This window comes from Stigmatopora argus, chromosome 7 (genome assembly GCF_051989625.1).
Source record: "Stigmatopora argus isolate UIUO_Sarg chromosome 7, RoL_Sarg_1.0, whole genome shotgun sequence".
NCBI classification, from domain to species: domain Eukaryota; kingdom Metazoa; phylum Chordata; class Actinopteri; order Syngnathiformes; family Syngnathidae; genus Stigmatopora; species Stigmatopora argus.
The window spans coordinates 7,384,438-7,406,716 of record NC_135393.1 but is presented as its reverse complement, the minus strand read 5'-3'; the positions used below and the strand labels follow the sequence as shown (position 1 = coordinate 7,406,716).

At 37.8% G+C, this 22,279-nt stretch overlaps 1 long non-coding RNA gene across 1 annotated transcript; it reads right to left on the bottom strand.

Moving 5' to 3' along the window:
* Positions 1-1,777: 1,777 nt before the first annotated feature.
* On the bottom strand, positions 1,778-20,697 carry LOC144078125 (uncharacterized). Its single transcript, XR_013301181.1, has 3 exons — positions 20,503-20,697; positions 20,335-20,413; positions 1,778-2,449 (listed from the first exon to the last, which is right to left on the bottom strand). It is a non-coding gene; the product is annotated as an uncharacterized LOC144078125 (long non-coding RNA).
* Positions 20,698-22,279: the final 1,582 nt, after the last annotated feature.

Here is a 22,279-nt window from a genome sequence, read left to right as displayed (position 1 = left end):
TGTTGAGAACCTCAGTTAAAGAAATCTTGTCCCTGTTGGCATAAAGCTGTGCATGTGTGTTCTTTAAAAATGTTCCTTTGTTATAATTGTATTCTGGTGACATTTCAGAGTACATCTTTTCAAATTTTAGGGATTATTCCTAATGTCATATATATTTTTAATTAGCTATCTGAGGTCAATAGTAAAAGCCAGGATCAACATTAATTGTCAATTAACATAAGATTTATATGGTGCATCAAAACATTTGACCTCGATATATAAAGTTAATAGGCGGACTGGTGCAAGAATGCTTAGCGTTTCAGTCTCACAATTCTGAGATCGAGAGTTCAATCCCAGGTTCGGACATTCCCGTATGAAGTTTGCATGTTCTCTAGTTGATGCATAACACAACTCCCAACCACTACGACTACATCTCCATCTTTTGGATGTATAACACAATCTTCTAATACTACTACCACCATCACTACGACTACTACCTTATATATGAAACACATTTTGACTTGCGTGGGTTACTCCGGTTTTCTCCCACATCCCAAATATATGCATGTTAGGGTGGTTGAACACTCTATATACCGCTCGGTATGAGTGTGAGTGTGAACGGTTGTTTGTCTCCTTGTGCCCGTTGAATAACTGGGCACCAATTCAGGGTGCCCTCCACCTCATGCCCATAGTTAGCTGTTATAGGTTCTAGGACCCCCCCATGACCCTTCTGATGATAAGTGGTACTGAAAATGAAGTAATGAATAGAATGTGAATATCTGAGTAGCATCATGTACTAAACAGAATCAGAAATTTTGTCAAGACAACTAGCAATTGTTTTAAATAGTGGGAAAACCTGTGAAATATATCATTTTATATAAACATCGTTTTAGGCAAAAAATATCGTTACATTTTTTTTAAATAGAAAGTCAGATTTACTGGGAATTCCTCCGATCACAGAATTAAAGTTAGACATTGGATTTTGGTTCCCTTGGAGGTGACATAATCAAAATGTGTACTTTCATCCAGCATGTTGCAGTTAATGACAGTTACAATTAATCTGAAGTTATATATTTGAAGCAAATTTGTCAATAAAAACAGACAAGTCTTATATATAATACATAGAATTAGAAACAGAAAGTACAACAGTCACTGGTTATATCTTCTTACTGTCTTATAATGAATGACTTGACCAACCATATATTTTGTGTATTGCTTGGTATTAGGAAGCTAAAAACTTCATATGCAGGCACTGTTCCAAATTGAACACGCCTTTTACAATTTTGCTGTGCAGTCCAACTCACTCTTCAGATTCCATTTTCTATCACAACTGCATTTTGCAGTGACAAGAAGTGAGATAGACAAGAAAATTATCCCCAAGACAGAAATTTTAGGATCCACAACAGTTAATTGTGTCTACAACTTTATATCATTTTTTTTTTCTTTCCAGAGACTCCGGTGGTTTTTTTTTACCTGACAAGATTAAATGGGGAGCTCTCATCTTCATCAGAGGTGGTGGTCGAGGACACTTTAGATGAGGACAAAAGACTCCTGTCGTAACATCGGGTAAAAAAACACTCAGAAGAAGAAAATCTAAGTAATTTGTGGACTTATTTATTCCTCAGTTTAAAGTTTACATGTAAAGCATATCTTAAGCTATCATTGTGAATGCCCCTTCATTGTGTGGATGTATGCAGCTGTGTTTTTGTATTGTTTAGATTCATTGCAGCTTAGGGTGATGCGGTACTATTATGTTTCAAGGAGAGGAACTTGATCCTCCCCAAAAACCTGTGGTTTCACCTGATATGCAGGTTGTTCCCTCAGGGGCCATGTGAGGGTGAACTGAGGGTAGCGGAAAGGCTTTCATGTGGATGGCTGTACCAAAAAGAACAAAAAGAAGTAGAAATTGTAAGCGGGGTTAGGTCACACTAGTATTGGTCTAAGAGCTACAGGGACAAGGATGAAATACTCAGGGATAACTTTAATACCAGTGGAGGAAAGGGAGAATGGTGAGGGAACCTAATGTCATTCAGTAGATCAAACAGAGATCACAGTGTGGAAATCATAATTCAAACTTGTGCCTCTTTTATTTGGATGGCGGTTGGAGGGAAGCAGGTGAGAAACATTGCTAAAATAAACCTGCAGTTCAATTTGGGAGGATGTAATAAAATTCACAGCGTGAACTGGGCACAAATAAATGTGATATAAAAGCCACACAATGGACAAAAGGAGAAGTTTGTTTGGCTAGTTTTTTTTCTACTTTTATAAGCTTGATCTTAACTCCTCTCAGGGGGGTGGGGGGATGGTGGGAGTGTCTTTTTGGCAACAAAGTCAACAGCCAAGCTGCACCTCTGCCTGTGGGCCAGCTCCTTGCATGGATGTCCGTCATGACGAGAGGGAGCCTCACAGTTTGTCCCAGGGACCTGCCGTGCGTACATCTGGGATTTTTCTGAAACTCTTCCAAGTGCACCTGTAATCACATACAATTATCCAGCTCCACACTGCAGGGCAGAAACGGCCTAAAAACAAACTACTACAGTTACAACCGATCCAGGACTACAACGAAAACTTCAAAGTGGATTCTTTAAAAGATTAAATATATATACCTCATAAACTAGAATCAAACAATCTAAACAAAATGAAGTTATCACAATACAAATGATTAAATATAAAGTAGACATAAAACGACTTTAAAAATGGAACAGCTGCTCTGCGGATATCCCACACAACTATTTTGAATGTGGAAAAATGCAAGGTGTCCTCGTTTACTGTGTTCGAGAATGTGCTAAACTGCAAAGATAGTAGAGAGATGTGAGAAATAATGTGAAGGTCATCAGGATTGATGCACGTCACCAAGCAAAATGATTTGTACTCGGTATTGACCCAAAAGATTCAATTTTTCAACGTTTGGTGCATTTGAATGCAGAGCCCCAAGATGAATGTGTGGGTAGAGGTAATGAAAAGCCAGGTCATATTGGAAATACAATTAGCCAATGTTAAAAGAGGAAGACCGAGGACACAGCAGAGCCTCTATGGAAATACTTTAAGCAATACGGTGCGCAGCCACCATCACAATATATATTTTTTCTGTCTTTGATCTATTATTTGGTCTATTACCTCGGTCTTTAAAATAATACATGAGAAAATCACTAATGATATCATCACTGTCGGTCTGATACTCCATCTGGTCAAATAATGTCAATGTAACATTTTTTCATAAATTGATCATTTTGCCATTCCCACGTCACAGATGATCAATATGCATAATAATTATTTTTTTTAATAAAATAATTAAAATTATTAGTACTAGTACTCTCTTTAGCCTGCTGTAGCCTATTTTGTTTCAGTTTTTGTTTTAATGATTACTTTTGTGTAGCATTGTGTATTTTAATCCCATTGGTGATTTTTACTTGCAGGTCAGACGTTAACTCAAGTTTTTGCAATTGATTGGTGAGTATAGAGATGGAATTAATGGATTGAATTTGTGTCAGATAAAATGTTCTCTTGTTTGAGTTTGGAGCTTCAAATATATTCCAGCATGGTTTCCGTCCTCGATTTTTGATTCTTTGTAACAGTAATGATTAATTCATTGTGAACTTATTCCCTGCAATGTCTGAGTTAGCCACTCGGCCTGTACGCGCACGTTTCAGACTATACTAGTGTGCCGGGGCACAGTCGAGGTTGTTTATATATTTATCTCAACTCTGTATATACTTCGGTTTCCTCCCACATCCCAAAAACATGCAGGGTAGGCTGGTTGAAAACTCTAAGTTGCACTGAGGTATGAGTGTGAGCGTGGATGGTTGTCCGTCCCCTTGTGCCCTGCGATTGGTTGGCCAACAATTCAGGGTATCCCCCACCTGGTGCCCGTAGTCAGATGGGATAGGCTCCCGCATCCCCCGCGACCCTGGTAAAAATAAACAGTATTGTATGTGGTCTTATGTATATAATATTTTTTAATAATGGCCATTAAAACAATGACTGACAAGAACAAATGTGTTTTTTCTTTTCTTTTACATATTTCATAAATCTAAAGGTGAGGCATTTTGAGTAAAAATTGCTGTGGGCGCACTGGCTTAACTTTTCCTCCGGGGCAGTTTTAAATTGGCTAAGATGACTAACGTGCACGTGAGGTTTCAATGGACACATACAGAGAATTTTGTTTTTTGCACTGCAATGTCTAAGAATGGCATGAAATGGAAAGCAAAAATGCTCCAAAGTAAAGATTGTTACTTGAAAACATGTGAAATTGGGTCACACATATTTCAGCATACCACTGTATACTGTAAGTTGTTACTAACTTTTAGTCATATTTCAAATTCCATGACTCTAAAGCTATCAATTATAAGACTTGAGAAGCGCTAAACCAAAATACACATTAACGATGAAAAAAACAGCATGAACTAAGAATTTGTGTTTATTTATTCACTGCTATAAGCGCATGTAGAGCTGCAAACATTTGTACAAGTGGGCGCCCCTGAGGCATTACCCCGCCCCATTGGTCTACTGGGTGTGGAAGGCCTACTCAGATCCCCCAGGAAAAGTGATGACATACCCCAAACGAGGCAACACATTAGCTTTTAACTCTTTCATCCATGCGGCCTTGTGCTCTTTATCCACCATTGTCAAAACTCAATTCCCCATAGCTGTCAAATCCTGCATACATTTTCTCCTCCCTCTGGAGTATACAAACTGACTTTTTATTGCCCCACTTTTGACAGTTTATGCTGGTGCTTATATTACTTAGTGCTTTTTCCCCTTGATGTTACTTCCAGTCCTTCACTTAAATCTGCCAGCAAATTTGTTCATTTTAGATCAACATATTTAATTAAATTAATGCAAATCAACTAATAAATACACAAAGAATGCAATTAAGAGCCTTCCCAGACTAATCAAAGGAAATACCCTCTTGAATATGAAGTAAGTTCCTCTTAGAATACAGACAAACACATTAAACAATTTTGGGAGCGAGTGAAAATAAGACTTTACAAGTGAGGAAGCTTTGTTTGCTCAGAAATTCTTCAACACGCTGTGCTATTAATCTGTTGAGTGTTCAGTATTATTGTACTATTACTATTTTATTTATATATTCATTCATTCATTTTCTGAACTACATATCCTCACAAAGGTCGCGCAGGGTGCTGGAACTTATCCCAGCTCACTTCAGGGCAAAGTGCTACTGCCCCTGAGCTTTATACATAATCAATATTTGACTCCTAAAAATAAGTGCCACTATCAAGAATGCAGTTAGAAAATGAAAAATATAAAAGAGATAACGATATAATACTTATAAGAATAAATCACCGATAATGGATTTACAATCTACGTTTTGGTCCCAACCCAATGGTTGAGAATTCTTGCCCCTGTTATCTTATTTTTCAATTTTCTATTTTTTGATGCACATTGAGTCAGGGTCACAAGAGAAATTGCAGAATAAAACAAAACACATATTTGTGTGTGATATAGCAAGAGAGGAATAAAAAAAAGAAATTCACAACTCTTCAGGTCATGGCACATGATTTACACTAGTACATGCATGCCATCACACATTTTATCCAGACATGCATTCACCTGGCTGAGCTAGTAACTGGTGCATGTACACCTATGACATACATTCCACATGGACATCTGTCACAGATGAATTCAGGACATGCTGTCAGCCCTGCACATCTCCTTTTTCCTTCTCTATGAGTAAAGGACACACACAACACACACACACACACACATGCATGAATGCACAAAAATACGCTCACATCTTCAATACAGTTGTCAAAACCAGCCATTAGTAGAGTGGAATGGTTTTCAGTTATGAGACAAGGTGGACCATATCACTAAACAGCTATCTTTGCATCTACAGTAAACAACAAATCACAGTGTGAAAGGAACAGAAAATTATTAAGAAGCACAGATTTACATAGGAGCGGCCCGGTGGGCAAGTGGTTAGCGCATCGGCCTCACAATTCTGGGGTCGAGTATTCGATTCTAGGTTGATCCTCACTGTGTGGAGTTTGAATGTTCTCCCCAGGCATGGGTTTTCTCTGGGTAGTCATGTTTCACCCCAGATCCCAAAAACATGCATGGTAGGCTGGTTGAACACTCTAAATTGCCCCAAGGTATGTGTGTGAGCATGAATGGTTGTTCGTCTCCTTGTGCCGTGCGATTGGTTGGCCACCAATTTAATGTGTCCCCTGCCTGATGCCCATAGTTTGCTGGGATAGGCTCCAGGCTCCACGACCCTTGTGGTTCAGAAAATGCATTAATGAATGTTTTACATAAGAGACCTTGGCTAAGGCGATTTTTCTCTCATTTTACTTTAAGATTCATAATTTCTACATAACTTCAAGAATTCTAGACCATATGCCCCTTTGTTTTTTTCACCGTCTGTAACTTTTAGTATATCCTTGAAGTAAGAGCCACGAGACCTTTGAAGGCCGCTTCAAACGTGGTAAAGTGTCACACGGGTGACTTTTCCAGGGTAGAAGGTGTATCATATACTTTTAAGAAAATGTCAACATCTCTTCTTTTCCACCTTTTTTTATCCACATTTTAACCACTGGTTCACAGTCAGAGCTACACTGCCCCCCAAAGGCTGGCTTTTCTTGCATCCATCACAGCAGCAAAAGGCAAGATGTGACAAAGACAACCCAAAGAGCACATGTGCTTAACTTTTGATTTGTTTAAAATGACATTTAAAATGACTTGAATAAAACTTTCTGATGATCTCATTGTTCTTTTGTCTGACTCCCCATCTAGCAATGTTTGGTCAGTTTCCGGCTCTGTCATCTTTTGAATGTTTGTCCCTGTGTTGACTGACACTACTAAAAATGGCAATTGAGTACTGGGATTCTTTAAAACAGAGGAATGAACTTGTCTTGTCAGTTTTCCCAGATTATCTTTTTCTTTCAGACAGATACAATTGGAAAAAAGGTAATTGCTAGTTTAGGCTGCCTGATGACAGAGTGGTTAGCACCTTTGCCTCACAATTCTGAGATCAAGGGATTGATCCGCAGTGAGTTCCAACCTTCCTCAGTGGAGTTTGGATATTCTCTTAAACGGATTTTGACATTAGTGGGAAAAAATGAAATACATGTTAATAAAAAATAACCAATATTTTTCATATATTCAGCTGATTAAATGTGAGTATATCCCAGATTGTCCATCCTACTTATGATGTCCAGAACTGAAAAGTAAAATCCAACCACATTATCACACAGCTCAGATTCTATAAGTGGTACTGTGTTTAACTGACGAGGTACAACTTTTAAAAATCTCTAAAATTGAATGGCAAATGCCATACGTGTGTTTGCTCACATGCAACCTTGCAAGGTCACCTGAATGAATCACTGCCCATATTCAGCAGATGACCTGACCGCTAAAAAAAAAATCACCAAGCGTGGGATGGTTGACTGGCGACTTAAGTGCATTTCCCACGCAACCAACCACTGGATGTGTTCATACAAATTGCATGCACGCACACGGACACCCACGCACACCGACACACACACACACACCGACACACACACACACACACCAACACACACACACACACACAAACACACACACCGACACACACACACCGACACACACACCGACACACACACCGACACACACACCGACACACACACACAGACACACACACCGACACACACACCGACACACACAAACACAAACACACGCTGTGGCACAGCTGCATTTAAAAAGCAAATCCTCAGAGAGAAAGAAAAAAAGTCAAATCACCTTGTGGCTGAGCGGACCGGTGTTCCACAGAGGTTACCCTCAGATTTGGATGTGACATACGTGTATGTGTGTGTTTACGGTAAGGAATGAGAATGTAAGTGAACAGGGTTTCAGCTGCGGATAAAATAAATCCATTCAATAGAAAACACTTTTTCCTGCCACACACACAAATGTTCTACACAGCCCCCTTCCCTGTCTCCTAATGGCTTTGGGGACATTCTTCAAAATGTTGCATATTTGAATGTCGTGGTCGTGCTCCCATTTAACGTAGTGCTCTCTTAAAACCTCTTGACATTATTTACCGCCATTCCAAATGCTGCTCTACCTCCGTTATTATATAGTTGTTGAAATGCAATTTAGCTGTGCGTGGCCAAGCACAGTTTGTATTGGATGGGATAACAGAAGTAGTCATGCTTCATCATGTTCTGCTGTTCACTCACTGACTAATCACAGGGTCCATGTCAGGGCTGCTTAAAGAGAGATAATGCTTTTGAGAGCTGTCAATCAGAAGAATCCAAAACCACTCTCAGGGAAGTAGTTGGAAATTCAGGTCTTGTTTCATTACCACAATGATATAAAAATGACACTGCCTTAACTTTCTAGACAAGGTCACAAAGTAGAGGCTTTTAGATTTAATGCTCGCTCAAACAACCAGGGTTTCACTGATTACTTGCTGGATCACTATTGGCTCCAATATGGACCTTAATTAAAAAAGGCATTAACCGTGACATGACTGTTCTTGTTCAATCTCCACAACAATATCTGGTCGGGGCAGAGTGGTTTATTGTCATTGGGAAGAGATAGCATCAAATTAGTTCTGTTCATCACCATGTTAATCAAAATAAGATATGTGAACGGGTTGGCGGAATATTTAAACTCTGTAAATTGAAACGTTAAAATCAAATATTGGTAACAATTAGGCGGGAGTGCATACTCGACTCGGGAAAATTTAATGAGGTTTTCTTCCTTTTATTGAAAATATGCTGACTACCTACTTAACATCAATATTGAAATGAAATAAAATAAACTGTCCTTAGATCCGTTGTTTTATTATTATTATTAAAAACTTACTATGTAAGAATGCGAATACAATTTTTGCAGCTGAAATAGGCTACAGCTCAGTGGTGACTAGTCAGGATACATAAAACGAATTTTTGTGGCAAAAAATTAATTTGTTTTGCCAAGTAAATCAATTTCAATCATTTTAATTTTAGCCAAAAAAGCAAGAATTGAAAATTATTGGAATATATTTCAACTCCCGCTGTTAAATCTTTTCCACATTTACAAAAGAAAATCTGTGTTTAACTCGCTAAGATTAAAAAAAAGTCTTCTTTTTGGGACAAACTGTATGTTTAGTGCTTTTGCGTCATTTCCAATCCGTAAAAAAAAAATCGAAAAATCGACATCAGATTCGAATAGCCATACAAGTGGTCTTTAGTATATTGACAATGGCAGTAGTCTACACTCCACAAATGTAATCAACTAAGCTTTGTTTCCACCAGTTGGAATTGCTGCGTGGTAACTAATCTTTCTTCCATTTGTACAACAGAAGAGATAAGGCTTCTATGGGACATTCAAACCGATGAATTGTTAATTCTTTCATTCCCCGTTTAGATGAAAACCTTGGTGAGAACATTTTTCTGTATTGTATTGGATCCCATCAAGTCATTCAGGTATTTTTTTTATGTCACAATCCATTACAGCTATTTGATGTCTTTTTTAACATCCAATTTCTCTACAATACTAAACAATGCTTGTCAAAAGCATGCCTTCCAGAAATCATATTCAAAATTATTCTGAGTATGACACTGCCTTTTCTGTATTATTGCATTACTCACTGGCTTGACATTGAAGTCTATCATTTCCCGAGAATTTTTTTTGAGTATATTCATCCACTCTTGGATGCCTTTTCTGTACTTTTCATCAGCATGGGACATTAGGTAATGCCGCATTTGCTTCAAAGTGACCAGACAAAGGTACTGGGCAATGCTTACATGGATCAAAAGCAAAGGACATGAGGCTTCACTTTGCCTTTATGTAATATTATAGTCTTGTGCCGAAACATGAACAACGACAACATTAACCTAGAATCCACAGTGCAGGTCTACAGTATTTGAATGAACTAGAAGAGATTGCTGGCTTCTAGTTGAGCTCCTTACCTGTCAACCTCTGCCAATTGCTACCCTTATTAATGATTGCAATTCCTCTTATTAAGCAATAATAAAATGTACAATCACAACACAGCACATATTTTCTCACATAGGGTGCACTTATAAGTCTAAAATTTTCCCCAAAGTGGACGGAGTACCCAAACATTTGGTGCGCCTTTTGCATGGACTAAATTCAAGATTCTGTAGGTGTCGTTGTATGTCGCTGACATCTTGCGTGTCTGGGTACATTGCTTGCTGATGCGCTATATTTAAATAGTGAGAAGGCGAAAGTAACTGACGCACATGCGCATTTCATGCTGAAAGCATTACACCACAGATGTCAAAGTGGCGGCCCGTGGGGCAAATTTGGCACGCCGCATCATTTTCTGTGGCCCAAGAGAGTTAATGATGAGTGCCAACTTTCTGTTTTATGATCAAATTCAAATGAAGATTATAGATGTATAGGGAATATTTCCTGTGTTTGCTCATTTTAAATCAATAATTGCAGAGGATTTGTACAAATTTGAATGTCCAAAAATGATCTATCGATCAGCACGATTGAAAAAGCTGTCAATTTATTAATCAATTAATTTTGGCAGCCTAGTTGGAAGACATACTGGCCCTCCGGATGAAATCGAAACTACAACGTGGCCCACAACAAAAAATGAGTTTGACGTTTTTGTCTGCTACCCGTGACCAAAACGATCCGGATTAGACCTGAAATGGTAAGACGAGATCAGTTTTACAAAATACGTATATTTTTTTAAAACATTTTTTTCCCGTCCAAAAGTTGTTATACGGCGTACACAATTTGAAATGATCAAAAATCATAAACTATGGGACAAACGTAGAAGTTGACTGGTATGCTCACCACACATCGACATGGTTTACAGACAATGGTTGCCAGTCCTGGCTCTGTCAAGCATGGGGGATCAGTGGGGGTTGGGGCTGTTGACCCATTGTCCGTCTCTTGGGAGCTGGTCGGACCACCATAGTGGTATGTAATTGTAGTCAAGTATCATTATTATCCAGCTATTGTTCTATTGGTGACTCCTCTTTCCCAAATATGGTCTGTCTCGCTGTCAATCCTCTGAAACCTTTTTCTGTTTGGCTGCATTTCAATAAACATCATAAGTATAAGCAATTACATAGCATATATAGAGAGATTGACAGCCATTCACCATGTCGCTGAGAGGGAATTGACTGCTTTGCAGTAAGTAACACCACCCCAACCTTCCCTCTTTTTCATGGTCACTGGTGAATTGGCCACAGTCAGGAATGCTCTCACATTCACTCTTACAACTACGGATTATCTCTATTGAAAATAACCTGCATATTTTTCAGAAATGGGAGAAAGTTTGAGTACCCTAAGAAAACGTAATCAGAGAAAAGACAAATGAAAAGAAACCTTGATTTGAATATAATTATGTTGGAATTGATTAATTGGTTTCAGGAGTTAATAAGAATTGCAGCCGATACAGGAGTTTTGGCCTGACAAGACACTTTAACTCTCTAAAATCCATGAAAAAAAGTCAAAAAGGCAAACTAGGCCATGGACAGACAACTTGATTTCAATCTCTTGAGGGAAAAAAAATAAAAATAAAAGAAATTAAAAAATCGATCCATCTTTGGACATAGTATGGAAGGTGATGCACACTACCATTTCATGAGCCCATTCAAATGCTAATGCCATCGTGTAATTGTGTTTAATCTTTTCTTGTATTTAACCAATGGGATTATCTTTCTGTTTTGTTTGCTGTAACTATTGTTGTGTGTGAAATGAACTCAGCTTCTCGGGGAAGTAGCCTGCTGGCAGAGATTAGTTTACATCATCTTTTCATTCTACTCTCCGTTTCTGTACTCTCTTGTATCACGCACACACTGGTAAATATAAGGCAAGAGTGGCGAGACAGATGGAATCGGATTAAGTATATATGTATTTTTTCCCCATTCGTGGCTCGGTGTCACCTTGTGCTCTTCTTAGAGTGTTGAAGGATGAAAGCACGCTAAGAACAAATCACAATTGGAGAAAAGGTAAATTACACAGGGGGATGGTTGTCATGGATACAGAGATTAACTCTTTTCAACACTTGAAATGATGCTATTGTGTCAATGTGTATGGCAAAAAAACTTGCTCTGTATGTATTATTACATTTACACGCGCATTTATCTCAAGTTGCACTTGGGAGTCAAAGCAAAAAATTGTTAACGTATATAAATAGTATATTTTTTTCAAAAATGTAAACAGTAAATTACCCGAAAAAAACCCACAAATAATCTAATAAAAAATAAATCAAATAATTACTTTGCATTCTTCATAACATTTCCTTTGTGGAACAAAAAAAACAAAAACAACTCTGGCCTATACCATAGTGACAACGAAATCCTTACTGCCATCTACTATAGTGGATGTGCAATTAGACTCAATTCTAACATGGCCCACAAAACAAGGATGTTCCCAAGGGTCACACGCAACCCCTCTGGCATCGCTGACCCACTATTTGTGAACCATTGGTCTACTCCAATGGTTTTCAATTATTTTAGTGAGGTAAGACCTCTAAGAATATTTAGCTCTCTGAGAAACTTTGTTGGATCAACAATAAAATATGTACGTGTAGTCAGCCAAAATGCTCAGTGAAAATAAATGCAGAGGCTTTATTCATATTTTTAAGCCATAAGTAACACTAGTACACTTAGATTTCGGACAAAAATCATTCTAACGCACTTAATGAAAGACTGAGATTGTGTTACACTTAGATATTCCTAAATATTTGAAAATACAAGTGCTGAAATGTGAACAAAATGTTATATTTTAAATTCATTCATTAATTTACAACACCACTGACTTTGCAAAGTGCACACGTGTTCTGTCAATTTCAGTTTTCCGTCGAATTCTGCTTCAAAGCAAAAGAGGGCATGCGCATGGCCACAACAATCCACAAGGGTTATCACAGCTCAAATACCCAACAATTTAAAGTAGCATTTTAACTCCGACTCATTTGCCTATTGTCATTGCTGCAAGTGAGTACATTTTAATGTGTATTTATTTTAGAGTGCCTTTTGACCACTAACCAATGTAAGCAATTGGATACACATGAAAACATCTAAATAAAATATTGATGATAGTCCAAGATAACGGCTGCGCTCGAGTTACGGTACTGTTAACAATGGGGAGCTTACTTCGACAAAATTGACAGAACACCAGTGTTCTTCCCAGCAGCTGATTTCAGGCGAAAGGTCTGTCTGAAACCTTAAATGGGAATATTTTTTTAGTTTCATGTTGAATCCAACTGAACTTCAAAACTATACATTGTGGCAAAAAAAGAGTTTTAACAATTATTGCTGTCAAATTCTCATGAAATGGAGCTCGTCTACAACAATTTAAAACTTCTAATGCTACTAACGAAATAGATCGTTTACTTTAAATCAAATAATTATTGATAAAGTAGAAACCAGAACAGACAAATGATTTTTTTTTCCAAGATGGCGCCGTTCTCTACCTCGGTCACAGTCTGCAGAAGTTCCCCAACTTGTGGAAGACTTCCTGTGTGTGGTTCCAGTTTTTGTCCAACTTTACAACGTCTTTTTGAGTCTGTATCCGTTTTTGCTACCGCAACCAAGATGGCGCCGCTCAAGTGGCAGCCAGTGGCGGTAGCTCCGTCCACTCTTGCTCGTTTTGTGTTTTTGCTGCTTTTCTGTCTTAATGATTTGAATTGGTGATTCTTAATAACCCCATTTACTTTGATTTGCTTTGTACTTTGTGCTTTTGCTTTGTTGTTCTGTCTAATCACCCCCTTGCTACTGTCACAATGAAATTTCCCGAATACGGGATGAATAAAGTTATCCAATCCAATCCAATCCAACATAATGTTATAAATAAGTAGGAACATACATAGCAAAGTAAAAACAAAGAACATATCAAAATTAAGGAGTCAGGCAGGCAGAGAATTATCAGCAAAAAATATGGGTGAAACAAAGAAAAAAAAATGAAGTACTAATAGACAAAAAAAACAATAACAACAACAACAAAGCCTAGTTTCAGAGCATGACACCTGGACTGCAATAATAATAGCTTTTAGATGTTACTTTTCCTAAAATAGGCCTATTTAAATAGATGACGCACACAAGGTCTTCTAGCAAGACGAACATTATTATAATCTGTTTTTAAACGCAAACAAAACAAACAACACCATAGAGACCTTTTACATCAAGCGGTAATGAAATGGCGGATGTAGAGAAACGTTTAGAAAGGTCTGTTTTTGTGCTTCTGTCAAACATGGTTTACCCACAATGACTTTGACGTTGCTAATCTGTTCTTCCTGAAGAGGACAGTTGTGCCAAATGTAATGAAATTCCTTACACGCGTTCCTGAGATATTGTGCACACAGGAGAGGGTTTGGCCAGACGGACAACCTAAAAAAAACATAATACCCCTGGATGGATTAGACAACATTGAACGACATTAAAAGTCTCCTTAAAGGTTACACAGGGGGAGTAAGTAAATCATTCTGGCAATTCATTCTCTGCATTTGGGTGTATTGCATCCTCGCATCCTTCTCAAGCGATTCAGTTGGGAAATCTGCCAGCGCAAAAATGAAAATGAGAAAGAATTGAGTCTTGCGCAGCATGACAAACGCTCACTAACAACTAAACGTTTGACTTTGAAAAGTTAGGACTTCTGTCTTGTAAGAGATTTTGCATCTACTGACTTTGGGTATTGGGAGAACCTCTTTTAAGGGTACAAAAGTTACTGGATTTCATATGCCCAGCAGGGCAGAATACCCATTTTCAAATTTGAAAGGCTTGTGGGCACCCAAGAAGCGTGCAAAACTGGGTTTTCTGTACCCACCCATATTGTCGATGTTGATTAGGTTGTATGTATAGGGTGTGTTGTTTGTTATCCAAAGTGCAACAAGAGTATATGAGCCGTAAGAACATGCATGCGTGTACCCATTGCCCCAGCATACGTGGGCTTTCACATTTAGAAAATCATTAAAATGTTGAAAATGGATGATTGTTTGGAACGGAATATCTTCACGAGATAGTTAACTTTATCTTACTTTCTAGAGTACATAATGGACTAATAGAATTTCCACACATTTCTTAAACAGGTCTGTCATAAAACTAAAAATAGTAAATCCCACTATTACCCACCAACTGACATGGGGTCATATCCTTTCTTTAAATCCGCTTTTGCTGACTAAATTGTGTCATGACATTCACTTTCAGTTTAATACGTGTACCTAGAAGAATTACAACTTGTTTATTTCAAACAAGCACAAATAACTTTCTTTATTCCTCTGTCTAATGCTCATTCAAAGCTATAATGAGAAAACCATATTAAACAATATCACATATTTTCATTGTTTGGGAGGAAATGAAGACACATTGGGGTGTATTTAATTTACAGATGTCCATGTGCTGTATATCTCTACCCGGGTAGAGTAGAAGGATAGGGTGAAAGGATAATTACACACCAGCCGTTCAAGAGATGCAAAAATTATACCGTTAATGATTAAATCACAACAGTATATCGATGTACTGATATATTTCATCAACAAACAAAACAACAACTGCTGCGAGGAATGCAGTGATAGAGCGAAAATGAAGACTTCAATACTAACGGCATGAAAGAGAAGTGCATAAATGCAAGACAAGCAAAAATTGTGTCTGTTTGAAGGGTCCCTCTTCTGAAACTGAATTTCATGGGATCTATGTCCTAAGTTATTCCATTAATTGAATATTTACTTGAATAACAGTCATGCAATATTTTCCACTGACAGCCCAATCACATTTTCAATGAAATAATTTCGGTGATTGGATGCAAAGATTGATGAGTAACCCAACCAGGTCCATCTTAAAGCTTGGCCTCTGACCTTTCAAGCTCATTTGATTTATTATTGGGTCGCTGCTCTTTCCCTCATTCATGCTCCACTTACCCTCTCCCACAGTATGTTTATGTGCTTTTATGACTGTCTTTATCATTCCCAAGTTGTTCTCTGAAGCCCATATACTCTCATTCCTGCACTGCCATCCTTTCTCACCATTAACGGCAATAACTGTAGCTTCTGTAGTGTCTCCACGCCAACTGCCCAAGGCTAGATCAGAGGCCATCAGGAAGGGTTGTTTTCCTGTGATCCCACCTATGGTGGTTCATCACACCGGTGGGACTCTGAAGTTGTTTTTGATATCGCCGTGTAGCATCATTGAATTTATTAAATGTTGCCCACATTATATCAATTGTTCCCAAGTCAACCTTGAAATAGATTATCCCTTATTTGGCTCTTCCAAAGCTTTCCTATTTTTTGTTGCAGTTTGGTTTTTTTCCTTGGTCTTTTGTGGTTTAGATCAGAGTATGTCGTAATTCTTTAAATGTGGGCTTGTGAAATCCATTGAGAAATTTAAAGGTTTGCTGTGATTATGCTGTGATTACTTAAAATACATGTGATTTTACTTTTCCTATCTTTCCCCAGAGATGCACACATGCAGACACTATTCAACACGATGTGCTCTTCCACCTATACAAGAGTGTTTCCACGGTTTTGCACTCTGCCTCATCGTCATTCCCCTCTCACTCGTTCACTTGTCTCCCCATCCATGTCTTGATCTTTCTATTGGCATCCTTTCTTTCATCCACCCACTCTGAGCTCTCCATTTAATTATATTGCATGTTTGCGCCTGTGCATTTTTTCTCACATGTTGCTGGCTTCAGGGCATCATGTTAACTTCTGCAGATGTTAACGTGCTGACAGATACAGAAGTATTTAAAAACTCCCAATAGGCAGAGCTCCCGGGTACCTTTGGTTCGAATATTTCCCTTAAAGCTATACTCTATTTTTGTTCCTAAAAACTTGCACAACAGAATAGAGGTGTTTTCAATTGTCTTTTTTTCAGTTTCCACAGTGATCTCTATTGTCACAAGTGGTAATTGCAGCAGGTTTTGACCGTACTTGTATATAGGAACCAAAAAAAGAACTTGAGGGGGAAGATGGCTTCTGGGGGCCAATTTTGCGGGAATACAAGGGGCCCAAGAGGGCGAGGGGACAAGCTAAAAAAACTAGTATCATGATGTGCGGAGCTCTGATTATATGTTTAAGCAAACATCACAGCAGACATCTCTGCAATGCCTAAAATTCAGTATTTCCATCCTTCCTCTGTACTGGTTATTTTAACTTGGCTTAGAATTCTTAATGTACTGATTGAGGTGAAAATTCACCATCACTTGCATTTCTTCAATTGCTGCATTTGGTTTGTGTTGGGGTTATTCTGGGATGTTATTATATATGTGCATATTGGGGCACATATGGAATACCTATGTGCATATTATTAAATCATTCTTACGAAGCAGACGAAAGATCGATATAACAAGGACACTCCCCCCCCCACAGATGGCTTCAAGGACATTTAATTTTAGTTTTCAGGACTATTGACCGGACAGGCCGGGGACTGTTGATCTGAGTTCGCAACAAAGATCTGTGAAGGACTCTTAAATTGCTTTGACTTGGATTCCGGCAGATGGTGATAATAGAATCAACTTCCGAAAATACTCGCATATTGTTATAAAAATACTGTCGCTCGGTTTTACCTTATATTGAATTATTATGCTTACTTGTGCAAATTCTTACGCAGTTGTTTTGGTTTCCGATCCGCTCGGGTCACCTTGTATGCTTACTTGAGCAAATTCTTACGCAGGTGTTTTTGGTTTCCGACCTGATATGCAATTGTTGTGGCAGTTGTTTTTTTACCTTAATGGTGTTATTCGGTTAGCTTATGCAATTGTTTGAATCAGATTACCTTAAGTGTTTTGATTATGCGCGACTAAATGGACAGAGGAGGATGCCGTTTCTTCAGAATGTCACGGTGGCGAGGATGAGTCAGGACAATTCTCACTTGCAAGTTTCAACGCTGGAATATGTCAACGATGCCTCTCTGTTTTTAGTAAAGTATATCTATTAATAAACCTATCAGTTTGTCAAATGTTGCAATTCTCTTTGAAACCCAATTTCTCAGCAAAAGAGTGGATTTGAGTGTTAAGTGTTACGTCACATCAATTCTGCTGTATTTGGGCCTGTTTCATGTGGATTAACTCCATAAACAGTAGCCTTTACACGGCTTTGAATGGTATCAAAACCTAAAAACTGCCATGCACATAAGTGGTAAACGCAACATGCATTTATACACTGTATAATTCAGAATCTTCTGAATTTATTAAAGTTATTTTAGTGCACCCTCACTGTCTGTGTCCACCTGCTTCCCTGCATTTGGGTCCTACCAGTCCGGGCACACCGCAGTTGTAACACTGAAAGAGATGGTCAACACAACATAATTGTTTGGCCTCACTCTTGGTAAATTTTACTTCCTGGTGGCATGCTTTCTACACCCCATATCTATGTAATGATCAAAATCAGGTTGTTATATCATTAGTTTTCTTTTTGAGACCTTGTCAGCAGTCAAACATTGCAAAACATTCCCATACATGGGATTATCACATGCTTCAGAGATTATTTGATTTCATGAGTTCATGCACTTGTGACAAAGATGATCCACATCAATCCAGGCAACATTCAACTCTTCCCCAACACAAAAAAAACGTTCTTTAAGTTCAGTGTTATCACTATAACATGCAGCTATGACCAACTACAACAGTAACATCTTGATTTATGACTGCCTGAGTTAGCTTTTTGGAGTGCACAAGAGTTTCCGTCCATGTCAAAAGTCAGGCAATGGCATTTTCTACTAATTGCAAGCTTTTAATTCCATTCTGGAAGACCAGAGAGCAACACATTACAGCGTTTTCACCCGAGACAAGACAAATGCATGAATTATGGTCTCTGCATCCTTAATGGGTGAAATGCTGTATCTTTGCTTTCTTGTGGAGAATACATTTTAGTCATGTACTTAATGTGCATTTGAAAATGAAGAGTTGAGTCAAGAATGTCACGTTTCTTTTTGTTTGTTTTTTTGTTGAGAAACTTTAAATACGAGCCTGGGTCATGTTACTTTTCTCAGGATTGAGAAGAAAACAAATAAAGGATATCTATTATTTAATCTCTAGGACTCCAGATTTGCATAACTCCTGCCCAAAAGAGGCATTGGCAAAACATTGCATCTAAACCCATAGAAAGAAGTATGACACCCCTCCCTTGTAAGGTTTTTTTTAAATGACAATTACGCATATGAGCCTCCCCTCCTAGTCCTTCATTTATTCCATGAGCCAGCTCATCCAAACTCAGGCAATCTAAATAAAATAAAAATTAGAACCTAAAAATTGTAAAATACTTTCCTTTAATAGTTTCTTTTCATTACATACACAACAACCTGCAGAGCAAATAGCACAAACACAATGAAAAGAGATGTTTTCTCTTTCAGTCTGAAATGTTCCTACATGGCATGGATGACTGCCATTTTAGTCTGTGAATGACTGGTAAAGAACTTTGTAAATGCAAAAGAATATGATGTGCCTACATCCATTCTCAATTGACATTGAATTGATTTTAATTCACCATTTAATTCTAACGAGTTGAATACGGCTCTTCCATTAAAAAAAATATAATGATGCTGCACGGTCTCTTTTTAAATCCCTAATAAAGGCCTCTTCATAGTTGGAATATATCGAAGCTCAAGTCAAGGCTGAGGGGTTGCAATCTGGGCAAAACTCACAAACCTACGTGTATGAAACCTGACCCAAATCCTCCTATAACTAGAAACAGAACTGCAAAATGAATAAATTTCCAGATTGTTTCTCTGGTATTTAAAAACAAAAAACAATCTAAACAGCAAAGACTAACACAGCAAAAAATAATACAGAGACAAATATGAACATGTGACTGACATGTAGATTGGCCATGTAAACTTTGGACAGGGACTGAACAGAAATTATTGTATAATATTTGTGTTTTGACCAATTTGGATTTGTGCTTATTTGTTTTGCTTTTCAGTGCTTGTGTTGTGTCAATTTGCATTTGTTTTTTTTGCCTGACACTGAGGTGCTTATATTATGAGGGTTCACAGTAAAATATTATAAAGGTCATGAAGATTTCATTAGTTTTTTGGGGGGTCAAGCTGAAATACATGAAAAATATTCCCATTTTAATGAATAAGATGACTTGAATCACATGATTTGAGTTATGACCATAGCAATGGAACCGATGAGGCACATATTCCAAAGCACCACTATTGTTTTTGGGAATCTGGTTCTTGTGCTTACAATGCATTTATGTGTGTAAACACGAATATATTGTATCTAAGGTTTAACATTTCATTTCTTTCAGAGAATTCTGCACAACATGACAAGATGCTCAGAGTACCATTATTTACCTCTCTTTGCCCGGAAGGATGACTGCAGCAATGGATTGCAATAAATGGGTGCAATTCAATTTGTATTTGTCAGATTAATGGATGAAAACATGATGATCAAGTGCAACTGAGCAAAAAATTGTGCTACGGAGAAATATCACTAGGAACCTACCTGTAAACATGAAAGACTGTCCACTATTTCAAAAACAGATTGTGCATCTGGCGTCTTGACCAGCATTCTAAAAACTATTCTGTTAAATCAATACGATAAATATGCAAGACGTACTGCTCTATTAACCAAAAGATAAATAAAATTGTCAAAGGGCAATATTGAACTAACCTGGGTTATGTTTCATCAGCGTGCTTCACTTTGTCTCTGGAAGTGACTTTTAAAAAGGGTAAATAAGATCCTTGTTTGAGTTATCCGGGAGTGCTAACACACACTGGGACAAAGCTTTGGCTTTCATTAGCCTGGCGGGGAAGCTTGTGCTCTATAGCTGGGATTTCCACAGTATTCCACCAAGGGCTGCAGTGTGTGCAGGATTTCATTCCAACCAAACAAGACAACACATTTTCACCAATCTGGTTTCTTGCAAATGTAATCAGGTGATTGCAGTCAGGTGGTGTTTGTGGAAACCTCATTGGTTAAACTGTCTGTGCTGGATTGATTGGAACAAAATACAGGACCTACAGCGGCCCTTGAAGACCTCTGCTCTATGCTGTATGCATCTACTGCAAAGATACTTCTACCTCTCGCCATAAGTCTTATGTCAGAATTTATCATTTTACTCCTCGTCCAATCAAAGTGAGCAAAGGTCTGGTTGCTGGATGTCTCTAAGAGATAATTCACTCGCTCTTCCCTAGGCACTCATTATATCCAGTTGTCTGGGGTTTTGTGCAGGGTTAAGCATGTCAAACAGGTTCATGGTGAGGGACCACAAGGAGTCAAGCTAAAAGAATTAAAAAAAAATAAAAGAAAAATTCAGTTCACCACCTATGGAAAAAGCCATATATAAATACATATATATATATATATATATATATATATATATACATATACACATATATACACACATATATATACATATATACATCTATATATATATACATATCATCATCATGGGTATACACATATACATACACACACACATATATATATATATATATATATATATATATATATATATATATATATATATATACATATATACGTATATATACATATATATACACATACATATATACATACATATACATACACATACATATACATACACATACATATATACATATATATACACACACACACATATATATACATACATAGTATGTATGTATGCATGCATGTGTATGTATGTATTACATACATACACATGCATACATACATACATACACAGATATACATATACATATGTATGTATACACATAATATAAAACAAAAGCTGAACTACTGCGTTTGAACAAGTGAGCATTCCTTAATGTGATAATATAATAACAGGAATGTCACATCAAACACAATTTCATGAGAAATTCAAAGCAAAACAGTATAATCCCATATAGTACTCACAAAGCACACAGGCTAAGTGGACGAAGGTCTTCTCTTTGGACCAAACATTCCGAGATGCTGTTTACAGTAACAATTCTTATCCACTACTTTAGAGTGATATACTGTACTGACGTGGGGCAGGCTATAAAACCTTAAATACTGTTTCTGACCAGTGTTTCAATCACAGAGGGATCTCCACACACGCATGCGTGCACACACAGAATAGCGCACACACAGACGTGGATCTCAGCAAAGAGAAGATTACTTTTCCTCTACTGTGGAAATCAATAGGAGTGCTCCATCGCTCAAGTTAATGCCCAACACCTTCTGCAACAAGTCTGCATGTGTGTATACTCAGACAGACACGCGCACACACACCACCAAAAACACAAGCACAAAAACACACCCAAGTTGTGATTGTGTGAAGGGCTGTAAATATTCATTCAATTCATACAACAGACACTGAGAGAATAAAGATGCGTGTTTGAAGAGTGAATCATTTTACAAGACAAGGAAATTGATAAAGGACAGTTTTTTGCAATGTCCTTTGTAACTACACAACGTAAAAAAA